At 42.8% G+C, this 17,416-nt stretch overlaps 1 long non-coding RNA gene across 1 annotated transcript; it reads right to left on the bottom strand.

Annotated features, from left to right (window-relative positions):
- Window positions 1–5,329: 5,329 nt before the first annotated feature.
- LOC121035648 (uncharacterized) lies at window positions 5,330–12,190 on the bottom strand. The gene is made up of 3 exons (XR_005793005.1): window positions 11,943–12,190; window positions 10,885–10,984; window positions 5,330–7,898 (listed from the first exon to the last, which is right to left on the bottom strand). It is a non-coding gene; the product is annotated as an uncharacterized LOC121035648 (long non-coding RNA).
- Between the last annotated feature and the right edge of the window lie 5,226 nt (window positions 12,191–17,416).

Below are 17,416 nucleotides of genomic sequence, written 5' to 3'. Positions count from 1 at the left end.
TCTGATTACCAGCCACATGGATACTAGGAAAACAAGGGCACAACATGTGGACAGCAGTGGCTTAGAAAAGCATGGGATTCGCTTCTCTATTATTAGGTTATTTTAATTAAAAAGTAAATGGAATTTAACAAAGATAAAGGAGAAAAAAGAAAGAGAAACAAGGAAGAGAAGAGATGAGATTCTGCAGTTATACTGTTGAGTTTTATTTGCTACAACAACACACACACACACACACACACACACACACATACTGATGAGGCTGTAGCATGACTGCCATACTGTGAACACCTTTGACCCTGCCCAAACCACATGAGCATCCCCACTTGTCTTGAGCACCACTTTAGCCATCTCGCACAACTGTTGACCAATGGCAGAGTCCACGGCTGCCTTACCCGCTGGGTACCACCGCAGAGATAAACAGGAGTCCCCCTGGACCTGGGATATGCAGTCCAGAGGAGGAGTTGCTGGAGAAGTTAGTGCCCCCAGGGGCAACATTTACAATTACTAAATAATCTGGCTTCCCAGACTTGCTGTGGGCAATTCCTGGAGGTGGATGATTCTGTATGCTTCTTGGGAAGTCTAAGAGAATTGAACCCTTAATGTACACAGCAGCAGCATTGACCCAACATTCTTATATTGGCTTTTTTCTTCTGTTTATCACTCTTGCTTATCCCTCATTATGCACCTTGGAATCATTATCCCAAATAAGTTACCTGCCTTAATGACCCTGTCTCACACTCTCCTTTCAGGGAAATGAGTCCTTTTAGAGCTGCCTACTCTGCAGTTAAGACATTTATAAGTAGCTGTGTATGTGGGGTAGGCCACACACAGGCCTAGGTAAGATGCATGGACCTGAGAAGGCTTTAGGTTTTCTCTCTGGGCTGATCCAGGGGCTCAGAACATGCCTGACTAATTATGTAAAAACTTCCTCAGCACAGGGCCAGTCTGCAAAATTGGAAAAGGTAGTTTTTCTTTCAAATGCTCAATTTTCAACAAAATAAAATTATAAGCACACAAAGAAGCAGTAAAATATGGTCCATTCAAAGGAAGAAAATTAAATGGCAGAAATTATCCCCAAAGAATACAACATTGAATACAAGACAAAGACTTTAAAACAACTGTCTATTTTTTTCCCGTATGTTGACTATTGAGAACATTAATGGTTCTAGGAGTTACCAATTCACTCTCAGAGAGGTGTGCAAATAAGGTACGTGTGTCTATGAAGAGTTTATTTCATCCTTAAAGAATTTCAAGCAAGATTGTTTTTGGACACTGCTCCATAAAGCACATTAGTTATTCACGTATTCACTTTTGCACTCATTTACTCACTTTTGCACTCATTTACTCACTCTTGCTAGGTCCTAAATTGGGCATCTAGGTTATAATGGAGAACCAAGCAGCCAGGGATTATGCCCTGAGGCCCCTGGAAGTACCTGTTCATTCTCTTCTGTCTTGCCAAAAAAAAGGTTGAAAAGTATTGCCACCTGATACATGAAATCCCTCTAAAACAAGCAAGGTGCTTTCAGGTTATTTCTTAAAGGAAATAAATGACTGGGGGAAAGAAATTCTTATGCGGTAACCCATCCTTATTTGGAATAATTAAAGTGGAAGAAAGTTTCTGTTGGTGAAAAGCCTAATCTATAGTATAATTTTTAGAGAACTGTATTTTATTTCTTTCAAGTGTATGCAATAAATTAACCATTAAAATGATATGGGTAGATAAATTTCCTGCAATATCTATGATAAATATTTTATTAAGATATTTTTATAATTATAAAAATTATATATATATATATATATATATATACTGCATAGAAATTATTGAAAATACAGAAAAGTATAAAGGAACAAAGTACATGGTTCAAAGTACACAACTCCACTTTTTATTTTTGACAAGACTTAAAGACAACTGCTTTTAATATAGGTCCACATCCCTTATCTGATTCTTGGGACCACTTGTGTTTTGGAATGCAGACTTTCTCAAATTTTAATAATGTGTGTGCCACGGTGTTTTATTTTATTTTATTTTATTTTATGAAGTAATTGGCATATAATATTATATTAGTTTCAGGTGTACAACATAAGGATTCAATATTCATATATATTACAAAATGACCACCACAATAAGTGTAGTTAACATTCATCACCACATGTAGTTACATTTCTTTTTCTTATGATGAGAAATTTTAAGATTAACTCTTTTAACAACTTCCAAATATTCAATACAGTCACCATGTTGTGCATTACATACCCAGGACTTATTTATTTTACAACCAGAAGTTTGTAGTTTTGACCACCTTCACCTATCCCTGGCCCTTGCCTCTGGCAACCACCAATTTGTTTTTGTAACCATGAGAAAATAAGTGTCTTAAATGTTTCCAAAGAGTTAAAGGAAAACACAAATAATTAAGGGCAATCGGAAAAACAATATATGAACAAAATGGGAATATTAACATAGAGATAGAAATTATATAAAAGAACCAAACAGAAATTCTGGAGCTCAAAAATACAGTTAAAAAAATTAACTGGAGGGGTTCAACAACAGAATTGAACAGCAAGAAGAATCAATGAACTTGAAGATAGGACATTTGTAATTATTGAGTCTGAGGAACAGAAAGAAAAAAAAGAATAAGGAAAAGGGAACAGAGTCTAATGGATGCATGGAACACCATTAAGCAGATTAGCAGACTACTTATGCATAAGACTTCCATAAGAAGTCCCAGGGGTAGAAGAGAGGAAGGGTCAGAGAGCTTATTTCAAGTAATGGCTAAAAACTTCTCAAATTTAAGAAAAGCGTGAATCTACAAATTCAAGAAATTCAATGAATTCCAAAGAAGATAAAGCCCAACAGACTCACATGAGACACATTATAATCAAACTGTTGAAAGAAAAAGAGAGAATCTTGAAAAGAGCAAGAGAAAAATGATTCACCAAGTACAAAGGATCCTCAATCAGACTATCAGCTAATTTTCCATCAGAAACCTTGGAAGACAGAGGGCAATAAGATGCACATATGTAAAGTGCTAAAGGACAAGACATATTGCCAAGTGAGAATTCTATACCCAGCAACACTGTCCTTCAAAAAATGAACAAGAAACTAGGACATTCCCAGATAAGCAAAAATAAGGAATTCATTACCACTAGCTGTGCCCTACAAAAATGCAGAGTCTTTCAGGTTGAAATGTAAGGACAATATAAAGTAACTCAAAGCCCTATGAAGATAAAAATGTCTGGTAAAGATAAATATGTGGACAAATATAAAAGCCAGTATTACTAAAATTTTATTGTATAACTTTACTTCTTATTTTGATAATATTTAAAGACAAATGCATAAAAATAATTATAAATCTATTTTAATGGGTACACATATATAAACATGTAATTTAGGATGTCAGTAACATTAAGTTGGGGGGGGATGGAGTTATAAAGGACTACAGTTTTTTTATATAATTAAAGATAAATTGGTATCAATTCAAAATAGATTGTTATAATTTTAGGATGGTTAAATGTAATCCTTATGGTAACCACAAAGAAAATACCTATAGAATATATACAAAAGGAAATGAGAAGGTAATCAAAACATGTCACTACAAAAAAATCAACTAAGGCAAAGAAAGTAATATGGGAAGTGAGGGACTAAAAAAATCTGTAATACATACAGAAAACAAATAACAAAATGGCATAAGTAAGTTCTTCCCTACTACCAATCACTTCAAAAAAAGTGTAAATGGTTTAAATTTCCCAATCAAAAAGCATAGATTGGCAAAATTAGGAAAAAAAAAAAAGCAGGATCCAACTTTATGCTGCCTACCAGAAGATCATTTTAGATCTAAGGACACAAGTAGGGTGCCTGGGTGGCTCAGTCGGTTAAGCATTCAACTTCAGCTCGGGTCACGATCTCAAGGTCCGTGAATTCGAGCCCCACATCAGGCTCTGTGCTGACAGCTCAGAGCCTGGAGCCTGCTTTAGATTCTGTGTCTCCCTCTTCCTGACCTTCCCACACTCATTCTCTCTCTCTCTCTCTCTCTCTCTCTCTATCTCTCTCTGTCTCTCTCAAAAATAAATAAACATTTTTAGATCTAAGGACACAAGTAGATTGAAAGTAAGGGATGGAAAAAGATATAACAGGCAAATAGTAAACAAAAGAGAGCTGAGGTAGCTATACAAATGCTATACAAAACTGGGGCGCCTGGGTGGCGCAGTCGGTTAAGCGTCCGACTTCAGCCAGGTCACGATCTCGCGGTCCGGGAGTTCGAGCCCCGCGTCAGGCTCTGGGCTGATGGCTCAGAGCCTGGAGCCTGTTTCCGATTCTGTGTCTCCCTCTCTCTCTGCCCCTCCCCCGTTCATGCTCTGTCTCTCTCTGTCCCAAAAATAAATAAATGTTGAAAAAAAAATTAAAAAAAAAAAAACAAATGCTATACAAAACATACTTTAAGTAAAAAACGACTATAAGAGATAAGGAAGGACAATATATGTTGATAAAAGTGTCGATTCACCAAAAAGATATGACAAGTATAAACTTATATGCACCCGGATTCAGAGCTCCAAAATGTAAGAAGCCAACATTAACAGAATTCAAGTGAGAAACAGCCAGCTTTATAATAATAGTAGAACATTTTAATATTCCACTTTTAATAATTGGTAAGGTAACCATACAAAAGATCAATAAAGAAATAGGACTTGAACAAGGCTTTTTCTGTCTTTGTTTCCTTATTTTAAACTATTATTTAGCACTTTCTGTGAGGAAGACTCTATCCTGGGCTTTGCAAATACCAAGAATGAGCATTACTATCCTTGCCCTCAATAAGATGTCAGTTTCATAAAGAGGAAGACAGATTATATAAGCAATGAGCCTGACCACAGAGACATGTATACAATGTTTCAGGGACACTAAGAAAAACTGATGGACTGTTCTTGGGTGGTCAAGGCTGGAGGGTAGGGAAGGATTTAGAATAGATGATGTTTGAACTGATGTTTGAAGGATTAATTGGAGTGAACCAGAGAGATGGCATATGAAGGAAAGGATAGAGAAATGCATGAGCTTAGAACTGTTTAAAGGAATTGCAGCTAATTCTGTGTGACTCATGTTTTTATGGCAGGTTCAAATACATTATTACTACAACAGTCCTGTGAGGTAGGGAGTAATATCATCCCCATTTTACAGATGACAGATTTGAAGAGAAAAGAGATTAAGTGATTTTCCCAAGATTACATTGCTACTCAAAGACAGCACTCACATGAATTTCCAACCTAGGAGGAAGGATATGGATATCTTCCCTAAATTCCATGCCCAGAGCAAAACGAGAAGTCTTTTGACACTTAAGCCAAACAGCTTTGCTGAAACATTTTATTTCCTCTGTGAACCAAAACAAAATTCAGATCTGAAGTTACATTTCTACCACCACAGTCCTCTATACTCTTGCTTTGAGAATACATGGTATCTTATTTCTAAGGGGAAAAGAAACACTTACAAACAAGACTGCAAAGGCATCTTGAGACAACAAATCACTCATAAAAAAGGGAACATTCTGATGAGTTAAGTGTAAATGAATCAGAAACATATGGATTTAATCTAGTTTAAAAGGCCCAGTGGAGTTCTCAGTGAAGGGCAAAACCCTGGAGAAGATTATATTGGGGATAGTTCCAGACCCAGGACCATTAGTTCTGGCCAGGCCCAGAGCTAGGCTGGTATATGGATCTCCAAGGAAATCAGCAGGATGAGAACCTCAGAAAGGTGTGAAGGTCACTTTTATCCCAAATCCTCAAGCCCAGACTTGAAAATCTGCAAAGCAGAAAGCCTCCTAGAAACACCTTTGCTGAACATTTCATTCTGGCCTGGGGCTGGGACACCAAGTCCAGCCAACAATTTCTCCCAAGAAATGCAGCTTTTTCCAAAAGGGTGTAGAGGTTAAGCTGAAACCCTTCATTTCTCCCAAAGATTCCCTCCCTTTGGATTGATCCCTTTGATTAGGAACAATGTCTAGGCCATGGGCTTGGAAGATAAGAAAACAACCCTAGTCCTCTTTGGCAGCATCAGATGGGAAATGAATATGCACAGAAATATTGAGCACAGTCAGCTAAACAGGAAACAACATAAGAAAAGGAGAAATATCCAGACTCATCAGTCTGGTTGGGTAACATCAGCCATGAAAATAAACACAGGACAGCAGGCCTAGAGCCCAAAGAAATCAGGCTGGTTTAATGGAAACCAGGCAATGAACAGGTGTGTTTCCCTGGATGTAATCTTTGGTGCTCCCGCATGTACCAAGCTTTTTCTGGGGCCCCACATTGTCAACCACTAGGAAATCTGGGGCTCAGAGCCTGCTCAGTGTTAACTGGGCCTTCACTTCTTTACCCACCCAAGTGCCCGCTTGCAAATGAAAACAGCCTGCACTGTGTTGCTGATTTTTCCCTCTTTCACAGTGGCGTTGCTATGGAAACAGGCCTTTCTCATCCACCACTGATGGAATCAGGTTGGGGGGGGGGGGCGCGAAGAAAAATGATAGAGTGGAACAGAATTCTCCCCAAATACTGCCTTACATTGAAATCATCTGTCTCACGGCCCAGCCTGCCCCACTCCCCAGGCCACACCCAGGCAGCTGCGGAGGTGGGCGGGGCCACCCTCCCTCACTGACTCCTGGAATCGCTGCAGTAAGGTGATATGCTGAGAAGAAACTCACTTCTGAGCTGCTTGTGTTCAGCTCCCCCTGCAACCCTTGTCATCAGCTTTCACACTCAGCATGAGCCTCACAGGGAAACCTGTGCGTCACTTCCTCCCAGTGTCATACAGATAGCATAGGAAGTTCTGGGTGGGACTGGTTGGGGAGCTGGGGCTCTAGGTCTCATAGGCATTTTCTGTGTCTTCAGAAGTCCCCACTGTTACCCCCTCCCAATGCAGGCCTTCTTCTCCCTTATGATGCTGGAAATCAGTCATCTTAGAGATTTATTCCTTTAGCTTAAGACTTTGATACATGAGGCAAATAACCAAGGTGAGGTAGAATATGAGCTTGTTAACATGAAGAAAGGATCAACAAGGGGAAGGGAAGCCATGGTGATGGGGTGGCAAGGTGGTGGGTTGGCACTGTGGACGGGGCAGAGGCAGGCAGGGAGGGTTGGAGGCTGAGAACATGGAGATACACTGCATTCACTTCCCAAGTCCCCCACCCCCACCCCTGGGCCTTTCTGGAAAAGAAACAGAAAGGGCTCTAGAGCCTCAGGATGCTGCCATAAATGGGCACCATCCACCCTCAGTCAAGATATATTTTCTGAGAAGCCGCTGTGTGCCCTGGATGACTGTAGACCCTGGGGTACACCAGTGGGTAAACAGGGCTGGGGTCACAGACACTGTTCCGAGGAATTCAGGAATGGTGGGGAGCACAGGAAGCAGAAGTGACCAAAGATGTCCTGTCATTCCCTCCCCTGTCATGCACTCCCCCCACTGGAGTGCAGAGCCCAGGGCCTCTCTAGTTCCAGATTCTTCTTCAGTAGATCCTGCCTTGCAGGGAGGGCTCAAGCTGTCCAACAAATTCCTTCAGATGCAGTGCTGAGCTCGCTGGACTCCAGAGCCTGAGTCCACTCAGGCTCTGAGGTGCTGCTGGGGTGGATGACCAGGTGGCTCATGGCCTTCCTTAGCCATGCCTCAGTTTCCACATCTGTTGCCATAGTCCCAAGAGTCTGTACACAGAGCAGGGAGGACAGCTCCAGGAAAGCATGCTGTTCAGCAGTGTTGTTCCTTGCACAGATGGCCAGGGCTTTGGCTGCAGCTGGCCCAGCCTCCCAAGGGAGAAATGCTTCAGAGTCCAGTTACCCCTTCCCCAGCACTCCAGAATCTTCAAATCCACAGGACTGAGCTGGTGCCTTTGGAACCAGTGCATTGTTGGCCAGTGTTCTCAGTTGGTCTATGGATGGAAAGAAAAGGTGACTCAGAAAGGGATAAAAAAAAAATGGGCTGAGGGTGCAAAGCAGGGGACAGGATTTGGGGGTGGGCTTCTTGCCCAAGTTAATTGTTTTCATCCTCAAAATGATTCTCAACAGCTGGGCCAGTGATCAGCCTGCTCATGTTCCCTGGGCAACACAGGGCTAAGGAAAGCTAAGGCATTTGGCAAAGGCAGAAGAAAGGCCAGGGCCTGTACCAGCACCAGTAAGCTCAGTGCTGGGGGAAGGGGTGAGGGAAGCTGGGCACCCACTGCTTTGTTATGATTGTTGTTGGTGAGAGCTCTGAGGAGGAGGGGCTGGGGCTGGCCCAAGGTGAATATGGGCTCGTTGGGCAGGGTGTCTTTCTCTCCACATGACACCCAGGATGGTCACCCTCAGGCTCTCTGGACAGCTGACTTGTGACATAGCCTTTGATTTCCTGTCATCTTTGGTCAGCTTTCTCAGGTGGCCAGAGCTCTGGGCCAGCAAGGCCAAGGGCTAAGTATAAATTTCCAAGGAGATAACTGAGCTGCATTCTGTCTGAGGTCCCAGGTGCCTCTCCAGCCCTGACAAACTATCTGATGTCAAAATATCAGCCTCTGGTTACAAGAGGAGACAAGCAGTGGAACCCAGTGCTGCCCAGGCATCTGCAGTCCATCAGTGACAGAGAACTGTGCATTTCCGCCCCCCCAGCATGGAGTTGTAGAAAGGATGTAGCTGGTCCTAGCTAACTGTCTCAAGGGGGAAGACTTCAGTGCATGTGCTAGCTTCTTCTGAGCTGCCTTGGTTACATGACTTAAATTATTTTAAAACTCCCCAATGTGTAAACTAGTTGACAAACACCAGGGTAAAGTTAAGCACTAGAGAACAGGGGCTGGGAACTAAGAACTTAGCCATCTCACAGTATAATCCTATCTGAATTTCAGATACTCATTCACCCAATTCTTACTGTGTGTCTAACAGTAATAGCAAATGTGCCAGACACTATTCTAACTGGTGATCATCTCATTTAATCCTTGCAAAGCAGGTACTATTATGATCTCCACTTAACAGATGAGCACACTGAGGTGCAAGTAGACCAGTTAACTAGCCCAAGTCACAAGGCTAAATGGCACAGCAGGGATTCAAACCCAGGCAACCTGGATACAGACTGTACCTTCTTGACCATAGAGCTAGTTTGTCTATTCTGGGCAAAGTACCATGCTGGGCTACGTGAGGGAATTCAAATAAATACATGATGTGGTCATTGCCCTTGGGGAATTTATCATCGCCAAGACTTAACCAGTCTTTCCAGACTGACCTGCACAAATCTCCAGCCTGAGCGGAATTCTTCAATCTCTGTGTATATCTTTGAGTCTTTGAACTTCAGTGCTATGGCTAGACCATCACCAGCCCCCTCTGCTATCCCTGAACATCAAATTCCACAGACACTGAAATCCTACCTTACATGCCTCAAACTATTCTTCCAGACAAGTCAGCCAAAGCGCCTTCCTTCCCCGACCACTACTCCAAAGTAACAGAAAGAATTAAGCAGTCCTTTGCCAAGCTTCATGACAAAGATGTTGTGTGCAGGCCAGAGGACACAGCTGAGTCGGGCCTGCTGCCTGGGCTGCAGCCCCAGCCAAATATGAACCAGGTCAAACAGCAAAGTAATGGAACACACTGCACTGCCTTTGCCTGACCAGTCCAGCTCAGCCAGTAAGGTCACCCCCGGCCGCCCACTTGCAAATAGGTCATTTGGCATTTGAGATACTTCCTGATTGCACTTGCCTGCAGGTTTGGGGGATGCTTCTTGCCATTTGGTCCAGAATCCAGTCTATATGGGACCCTTAGGGCTATGATAGTTGTGTTATAAGTTAGCAAAAGTCAAAAAGAGGATTTCATTAAGAGCTTGAGTGTTAAGGCTCCAATCAAAGTTGAGCCAAACAGGTAGAAGGAGCTTGGTGCCAGGCTGACCCAGACACAAAGAGGAGGCCCATGAAGCCCAGGAGTTCTTCTGGAGCATTGAGCCTACTAATAAGGGCTATCAGAGGCCAACATAAAACGTTGACTGAGAGCCGGATCTCCTTCCTGGAGGAACATTAAAATACAGCTATGTTTTAGAGGCAGGATGCTGGGGAAGATGTTCTGTTAGTCCCCTGTTCACTTCTGGCTCTAGAGTCCCTGAGAGTCTTTTTAAAGGCCAGTGCCTCTCCTTTTCCATAGTGGGCACTTGCATCACAGAGATACCAGGGTATTTGAGTGAGTACAAGGGCCCTTATGAGCATCTTGTAACAGCACCCTGGCTCTAGACTGAGGAAATGATGCTTGGAAAAAAAAATACAGTGTTTTGGGGGGCATAATGTGCATGAGAAAGAGGGGCATGATACATCAAAGGTGACAGTAAGGACACACCCCTTTCCTTTCCTGAAATCTGGCTTGGCTTTGTAGACCTCCAAGGGAATGCAAGTCTATTCCAGGAGGAAAGCCAGCGGCACCAGCATGAACTCCTAGGCCATCAAGAGCCAGAATAACCTCCAATGCTGGGCTCCAGAGTAAAGAGCACAAACACCCAGTTACTCACCCCGACCCTTCTTGCAGTGCTCATTAATGCTTTCACGAGTAAATGGCTAAAATCTGGGGAGCTGCTCAGATTCAGGCAAGTTCCAGGAGGTAGCAGTCATGTGTAGGATCTGGCCCATCCCCAGCACACAGGCCTAGAGGCAAGCACCTCATCAAAAGGGTACCTAGGAGAGTGGCAGGCCAGACTCGTGAGCCATAGCAAGCCTCAGACAAACAGCATGCCCATGGTGCTTGAAGTCTGCCTTTGGAAGGGTTAAGAAGCTATGGAGTGGCCATAAACAAGCTCAGCTGACTTGCAGAAAATCAGGCAGATGCAGGGGCTCCAGAGTCAGCCTACTGCCTTAGCATCGCCATCCCAGGGTAGTCTGGACTTGGTGGTACCCACCCAAAAGGGCAACCCCAGGTCACCTGAGTCATGACAGCTTCTCTTCTGATCTGTGCATCCTTCCCAGAAGGCAGGTCATACAATTCTTGTTGCAACTCATCTACAGCCATTTAATTCCCACTTCTTCGAAATAAGAAAGGGAAAGAAAAATTAGTTAAGACCTCAGAGTACCTTCTAAAAGTGAACAATAAACTAAGACAAGAACAATACGTGCTTTCCAGGATTTCAGAAGCTTGTGCAATTTCCCTATGTTTATAAAGCACTGGGGCCTGTTTGTCCAGAGTCACTACACTGAAACTCTCAAGTAAAAAGTTGCCCAGTGATGGTTTTTCAGAGGCAGTAGAGAATGGCCTTGGAAATTTGTTGTTGTTTTTGTTTTCCCCACTCCACAAAAGTAAATCCTATGGGGAAAGAATGCCCAAGAAGTGGTTGTGATTTTTAAAATAGAGTTTCTCAGTGTTTCACAGAACCTCAAAGCATTCAAATTAGAAATGATTTTGGAAATCATGTAGGCACACCTTCTGTCTGATGTGGCCAACAGTTCTGGAGTATGACCAGCAGGATGGTTCAGATGTCCACCTCCAGAGGCAGAAACTCATTCCCTCAAGGAGCAGCTCACACATTTCTGGACAGTGCTATGTTTTAGATAGTTTTTCCTCATATTAAGCCAAAATTAATTTTCCTATACCTTCTAGCCAGCATTTCAAACTGTGTTCTTTGGAGTCATTATAAATACTTCTCCACTTTCCCCCTGTGACATCCTTCAGATCTCTGAAGATAGCTGTAGTGTGCTTTGGCCGCTCATGCCTTCTCCAGCCTAGAGTCATTGGTTTGTCAAACAACCCACTTTAATAAGCCATTAGCTCCCTAGATCTTTTCCATTTCCACTGAAGGGCAATTTTTGGCAGAATCAGAGTTACTGTTGCTCTGCCTTTTCTGATGGCATCCACCCCTGCCTTCTACTGTGCTGTGCCCCACGGTTGTCCTGCATATGGACAAGTGCTTTTTCCAACTGGCAACTTGGCTCAGCCTCCATCAGATCACAGGGGCAGTGTTAGGTTCCAGAAGTAGAATGACTCACCTCAGAGTGCCTTTCTTCAAAGAGGCAGAAGACTGAAAGCCATGTGAGGAGAAGAAATATGCCTGCCTTCTTTACTGCTGTGTTCCCAGGAACTGGTACATGGGACTCATATTTTCTGATCTGTGAATGCATACAGGAATGAAGGAAAGCAAGCTGGGATCAGAGGTGGAGACAGAGAAACACTTCTATAGATTGAAATCGTTTACCGCAAATGTCCTGAATCCCCTGCACTCATCCTGAAGCCCCTTCTAAGCCAACACATGGGTCTCTGAAGCTACGCTCTACCCATGGCTATGCACACCACCCCACTTTGACTGTTTATTACTCCATTAAACTTCCATTACCTCCTCCTCCTCACACCCTCACCAACCTCTTCCCATTTCCTCTTCCTTCTCTCCCCATCTCCCCCAAGGTCACAGTCCACAGCCTCATCTGTAATGGCCCCAGGGTGTGCCTCTGCAATACAAAATCCAAAGAAAGCCAAGTAGGAAGAATTAAAAATGGCAGAAGACATTGCATTGCTTTGGGGGCACCACTGATACCCTTTGGCCCTGGTCCTTATTTGGACCCAAGTATCCCAAACTCATTGCCCTGGCTGCACGGACAGAAATCCCTGCCATGGAGGGCTGTCTGGGCTGTGTCTGTCTGCACACAGATCTCTAGTAATGAGGCCTGGCTCAAAGGCATCTTAGGGCCATATGTTGTTGAACAGCACAAGATGCAACTGATCTATAAGTGGGCAGTTTCATTTTTTATTTTTCCTCTCTGGAGTAAAAAGAAAAAGGAACTCTGGCCACTGGTGACATATAATCTCTGCAAGCCTCAGGACTGAGTCCATCTACACATGGAAAATAACTGCTCAGGCCTTCCTTCTTCACCCCCACCTCTGGAGATAAACTATAATAAAGTATTAACAACTGGCTCTGCTCTTCTGACAGATAAGGGATAACTTTCTTTAAAAGACCTTTGTGCTCTGTTGCTGCCAAAGACATTTAAACTGCAATCATTAGTGACTTCTCTGCTTACTACCCGGGCCAAGATGGATTTCTCTGGGAGAGGCTCCATCAATCACGTGCTCTGGGCGGGGAGCAGCTTTCTGAAGCTAGGAAGTAGGAGCAGGGCCCAGCAGGGAATGTGGGGTTGGTTTGGGGCCTCTGGTGTGCCCAGCTGGGAGGTGCCTGACAGCACAGCAGGGTGGAGAAAGCAATGGGACCCATGCCTCCCCATTCTCAAGCAGCCTGAGGAAGATGGCAAAGGAACATCCACAGAGAGGGAGACAGCTGGCCTGGGGCCTGAGATATTGTGATGTCCTTGGGGAAAGGGGCTGGGGAAAGGAAGGAATATTTAGTGACAGCTGAGTTCTCTTGTTCCTGTTTAAGACTTTCAGATTACTGGAAACCCTTGGGATGGTGAGACTTAAGAGGTAGGAAGCTGGAGGAAAGCATGTGGAAAGGGTGGGGAAACCGAGATATAAGATGAGGGGAAAAAAAAGAGAATGGAGAGAGAACATAGCTGAGAAACAGGAGTAGGAAAAGAACAAGGGAACAGATAGGGAGAAGGAAGGAGAGCCAAGGCAAAGGAAAATGAAAGGAGATATAAAATAAACAATGCAGGGATGCCTGGGTGGTTCAGTCAGCTAAGCATCGAACTCTAGATTTCAGCTCAGGTCATGATCTCACAGTTCATGATATTGAGACCAAGTCGGGCTTAATGCTGGCAACATGAAGCCTGTTCAGGATTCTCTCTCTGCCTCTCTCTGCCCCTCCCCTGCTCTTGCATGTGCCCCCCCCAAATAAATTTTTAAAATAAAATAAAATAATGCATTATAATGAGGACAGAGAACTTAAAAACACGAATAAATGAAGGAGACAGGGACTAATTTCCTTTTTTTTTAAGGCTAAGTAATATTTCATCATATGTATATACCACATTTTTTAAAATTCTCTCATCTGTTGATGGGGTATTGGATGCCATTTGCAAAACCATGGATGAACCTAGAGAACATTGTGCTACATGAAATAAGACCAACACAGAAGGACAAATACTGCATGATTCCATTTATATGTGGTATCTAAAATAGTCAAAGAAGCAGAGGGAAAACTGGTCACACAGGCTGGGGGAGGGGGAAATGGGGAGTTGTTATTCCATTGGTATAAAATTTCAGTAATGCAAGATGAATTAGCTCTAGAGACCTGTTGTATAGCATAGGACCTCTGCTCAACAATATTGTATTGCCCACTTAGAAATTTTCATAGTAGGCCTCATGCTAAGCATTCTTACTACACACACAAAACTTTCAAGCAAACAAAAGAGGTGATGGATATATATCTATTATCCTTGGTATTCTGGCGATGGTTTCACAAATATATCCACATGTCTAAATCTATCAAACTGTGTACATTAAATATGTACAGCTTATTGTATATCAATTCTACCTCAATAATGCTGTTTTTAAAAATAAGAAGAAAGGAATTTTAATTAGAGAAGGCTGAGTCTTTTGAGAGAGAAAGGTTAAAAACTGGCAGCACTTTCTACACCTATGAAACTCAGACACATTCCTGAATGTAATTTTTCCAAATCAAAGAAATTCCTTTTTTTTTTTTTTTTTGGTTTTAGTTTCCAGAGTTTAAAAGTCCTATTTATTGCCTAAACTTTGTGATCTGTTCCAATCAGATGACTGAAACATCTGCATGTGCTTTTTTCAGAGAGTTGTGTAAGGATTACCTCCAGCTGTCTCACCTACATCACATTTCAGATCCTCAACCTGTTAGGAAGTGGATGGAGTGCAAATCCTGAATAAAGAACAAAACACACACTGGGGGAACCAGGAAGATAAGTTCTCCCAACCCATCTTGTCTCAGGAGGAGAATAACACATGACCTACAAAAGTAAGACAGGGCTGGACAGTAAAAGGACTTGGGAGAAGAGGAAGATCTGGGAAAGGCATGAATCTCAATGGAGCAGTCTTGCAGACACACAGTAACCAGAAAGACCAGTCAACCAATCAGGATTGTTGAAGTTGTCTGATTACTTTGACTTATTTTTAATTACTTAATATATTTAGTAGATAATGCAAGAGCATGGTATACATTCCCAAAGGTCCAAAAAGATCTGCAGTGAGAAGTAAGTCATTCTCCCAGCTTTGTCCTCCAACTATAGTCTCCCTCCCGCCACCAAGGCAAATGCTGGCCTCAGTTTCTTATGTCTAAAGAAAAATGGTATGGTTCTCTAAGAGGCTTGACAAGGGACCCTGGCTCATCCTAGAGATGGGGTTAGAAAGGCTTCTCTATGGAAGTGATGGTTGTGCTGAGAGGTAAAGGACAAATAGGGATTTGCTAGTGAAAGAAGGAACTGCATGTGCAAAAGTCCTGTCATTGGTGTAGGTATAGCACTTTTGGTGGAATGGTAAGCACGAGCAAATTGTAGAGTGAGATGAAGGGTAGGAGTATAAAACTGGGCAAAGACCATATTAGAATTGAGATCTTTATCCATAGATGTGATCTATGTGGTCCATTTTATGTTTTGAAAACACAATCACTATGGCTCCTACTTAGGGAAGATAAAGGAACCAGCACTGATGAGGACAGAGCAGTTATGAAGTTGTACAGGAAAACTTGGGTGTCTTGCTCCACATTTCAGCATCTCCTTTGAGTTAGGCCATGGCCCTGGAGGATACTCTCACATGGGCTCTCTCTTCATACTGATAGCCCCAACCTCAAGCACATCCTTCCTGAGGGCCTTCTGCAATGACACTGATGCCAGGGGAAACTACTGGTGCATGTGCAGGAATGATCTTGGAGTTCAGGTAAGTTCATGCTTCCAAGAGCAACCTTCAGCCAGTGGAGAAAGAGAGCCAATGGATAAATGTTCTTCCTGGGCAACCCATGGAATACATTCCTCAGAATGTCCTGGATAGGTCCTAGGTGCTGACAGCAGTGAGGTCCCTTATGTATTTCTATATTATCTTTCCTTCTTCTCCTATTCTGCCTATTTCTCATTTCTGATCCTGGAGATTACCTCCCAAGTAAACAACCAGCACAGAAGTCTTTGTAGGCTCTGCTTTCTGAGTATATCAGAAAGAACTGCAAAGTAATTGCAGTTATCCAGGTAAGAAATCATAGGAACTTAGACTATGGGATGGACAGATTGGAAAGGAGCTTAGACTATAGGAATGGGCAGACTGGAAAGATATTTGGAAGTTTAAATCAAGCGCCTGATGCAGCCATGTTTTCTGGCACCACCCTCTTTTATGTTCTCTTTTATGTTATTTTATATTTATTGTGGCCAGTCCAGGCTCACAGTTTGTGGTATGTCCAGGATGGAGGAAGTATGGTGATGTGCCACAACCCTGTTTTATAGCTCTGCAAATGGACACCATATATGGAGGTAGAACTGAACAGCCATTGCAAAACCAAAGTTACAGGAGATGAAGATGGTACTTACAGGCAATCCTTAATTTAAATGAATTTAAAATGGGGCCTTAGACAAATATCCACGCCTGAGTGTCTCCCTCAGGCAAGACCACATAGCCAGGTCCATTGTAGTAGAGAAAGAAGTAGTAGTAATAATAAGGGGGGTGGGAAAAAGATGTTATTTTTTTAAACAAATTATTTATTTATTTTTTTGTTTTGAGAGAGAAAGGGTGCAAGTGAGCAAAGAACATGGGCAGGGGGGAAGGTGGGGCTCACCTGAAGCAGGGCTTGAACTCACCTGATGTGGGACTCAAACTCACAAACCATGAGATCATGACCCGAGCTGAAGTCAGATGCTTAACTGACTGAGCCACCTAGGCACCCAAAAAAGATGGTCTAAAAAAAAAAAAAAACAAAAAAAAACAAAAAACAAAAAACTTTTTAACGTTTATTTTTGAGAGAGAGAGAGAGAGAGAATGAGATAGAGCACGAGCAGGTGAGGGGCAGAGAGAGAGGGAGACACAGAATCTGAAGCAGGCTCCAGGCTCTGAGCTGTCAGCACAGAACCTGACGCAGGGCTCAAACTCACAAACTATGAGATCATGAGCTGAGCTGAAACCAAGAGTCAGATGCTTAACCGACTGAGTCACCCAGGTGCCCCTTGAAAAAGATGTTCTTAATTGAGCCATGCACACTTATGCCCACACCTCTCCTATGAAGGATATATCATTATCCCTATTTTGTAGATGAAGAAATGGAGACTCAGAGAGGTATGGTATCTTCCCAGGCAGGGTTGTCTGAGAAGTGATAGAGCAAGGATGTACCTTTATCCAAATGGCTGCAAAGGCCATGCTTTTAACTACTATTCCCTTTTGAATTTCCCTCTGCTACAAAGTGGATGGAAAGCTCTGGGAGAGTCCAGCTAACTCTATTTATGCTGGATTTTTAGATTAGTTGATTGTCAGTTAGATTCTGTTACTTGTAACTAAGGCTCAAGAAGACATTTGGTGTGTTATGGTGGTAATCATATTGCAGTACACAGATGTATCAAATCAACATGTT

The sequence above is a fragment of the Herpailurus yagouaroundi genome, unplaced genomic scaffold (genome assembly GCF_014898765.1).
Source record: "Herpailurus yagouaroundi ecotype Mexico unplaced genomic scaffold, PumYag 161, whole genome shotgun sequence".
NCBI lineage: Eukaryota > Metazoa > Chordata > Mammalia > Carnivora > Felidae > Herpailurus > Herpailurus yagouaroundi.
This window is presented reverse-complemented; position numbering and strand designations above follow the sequence as displayed.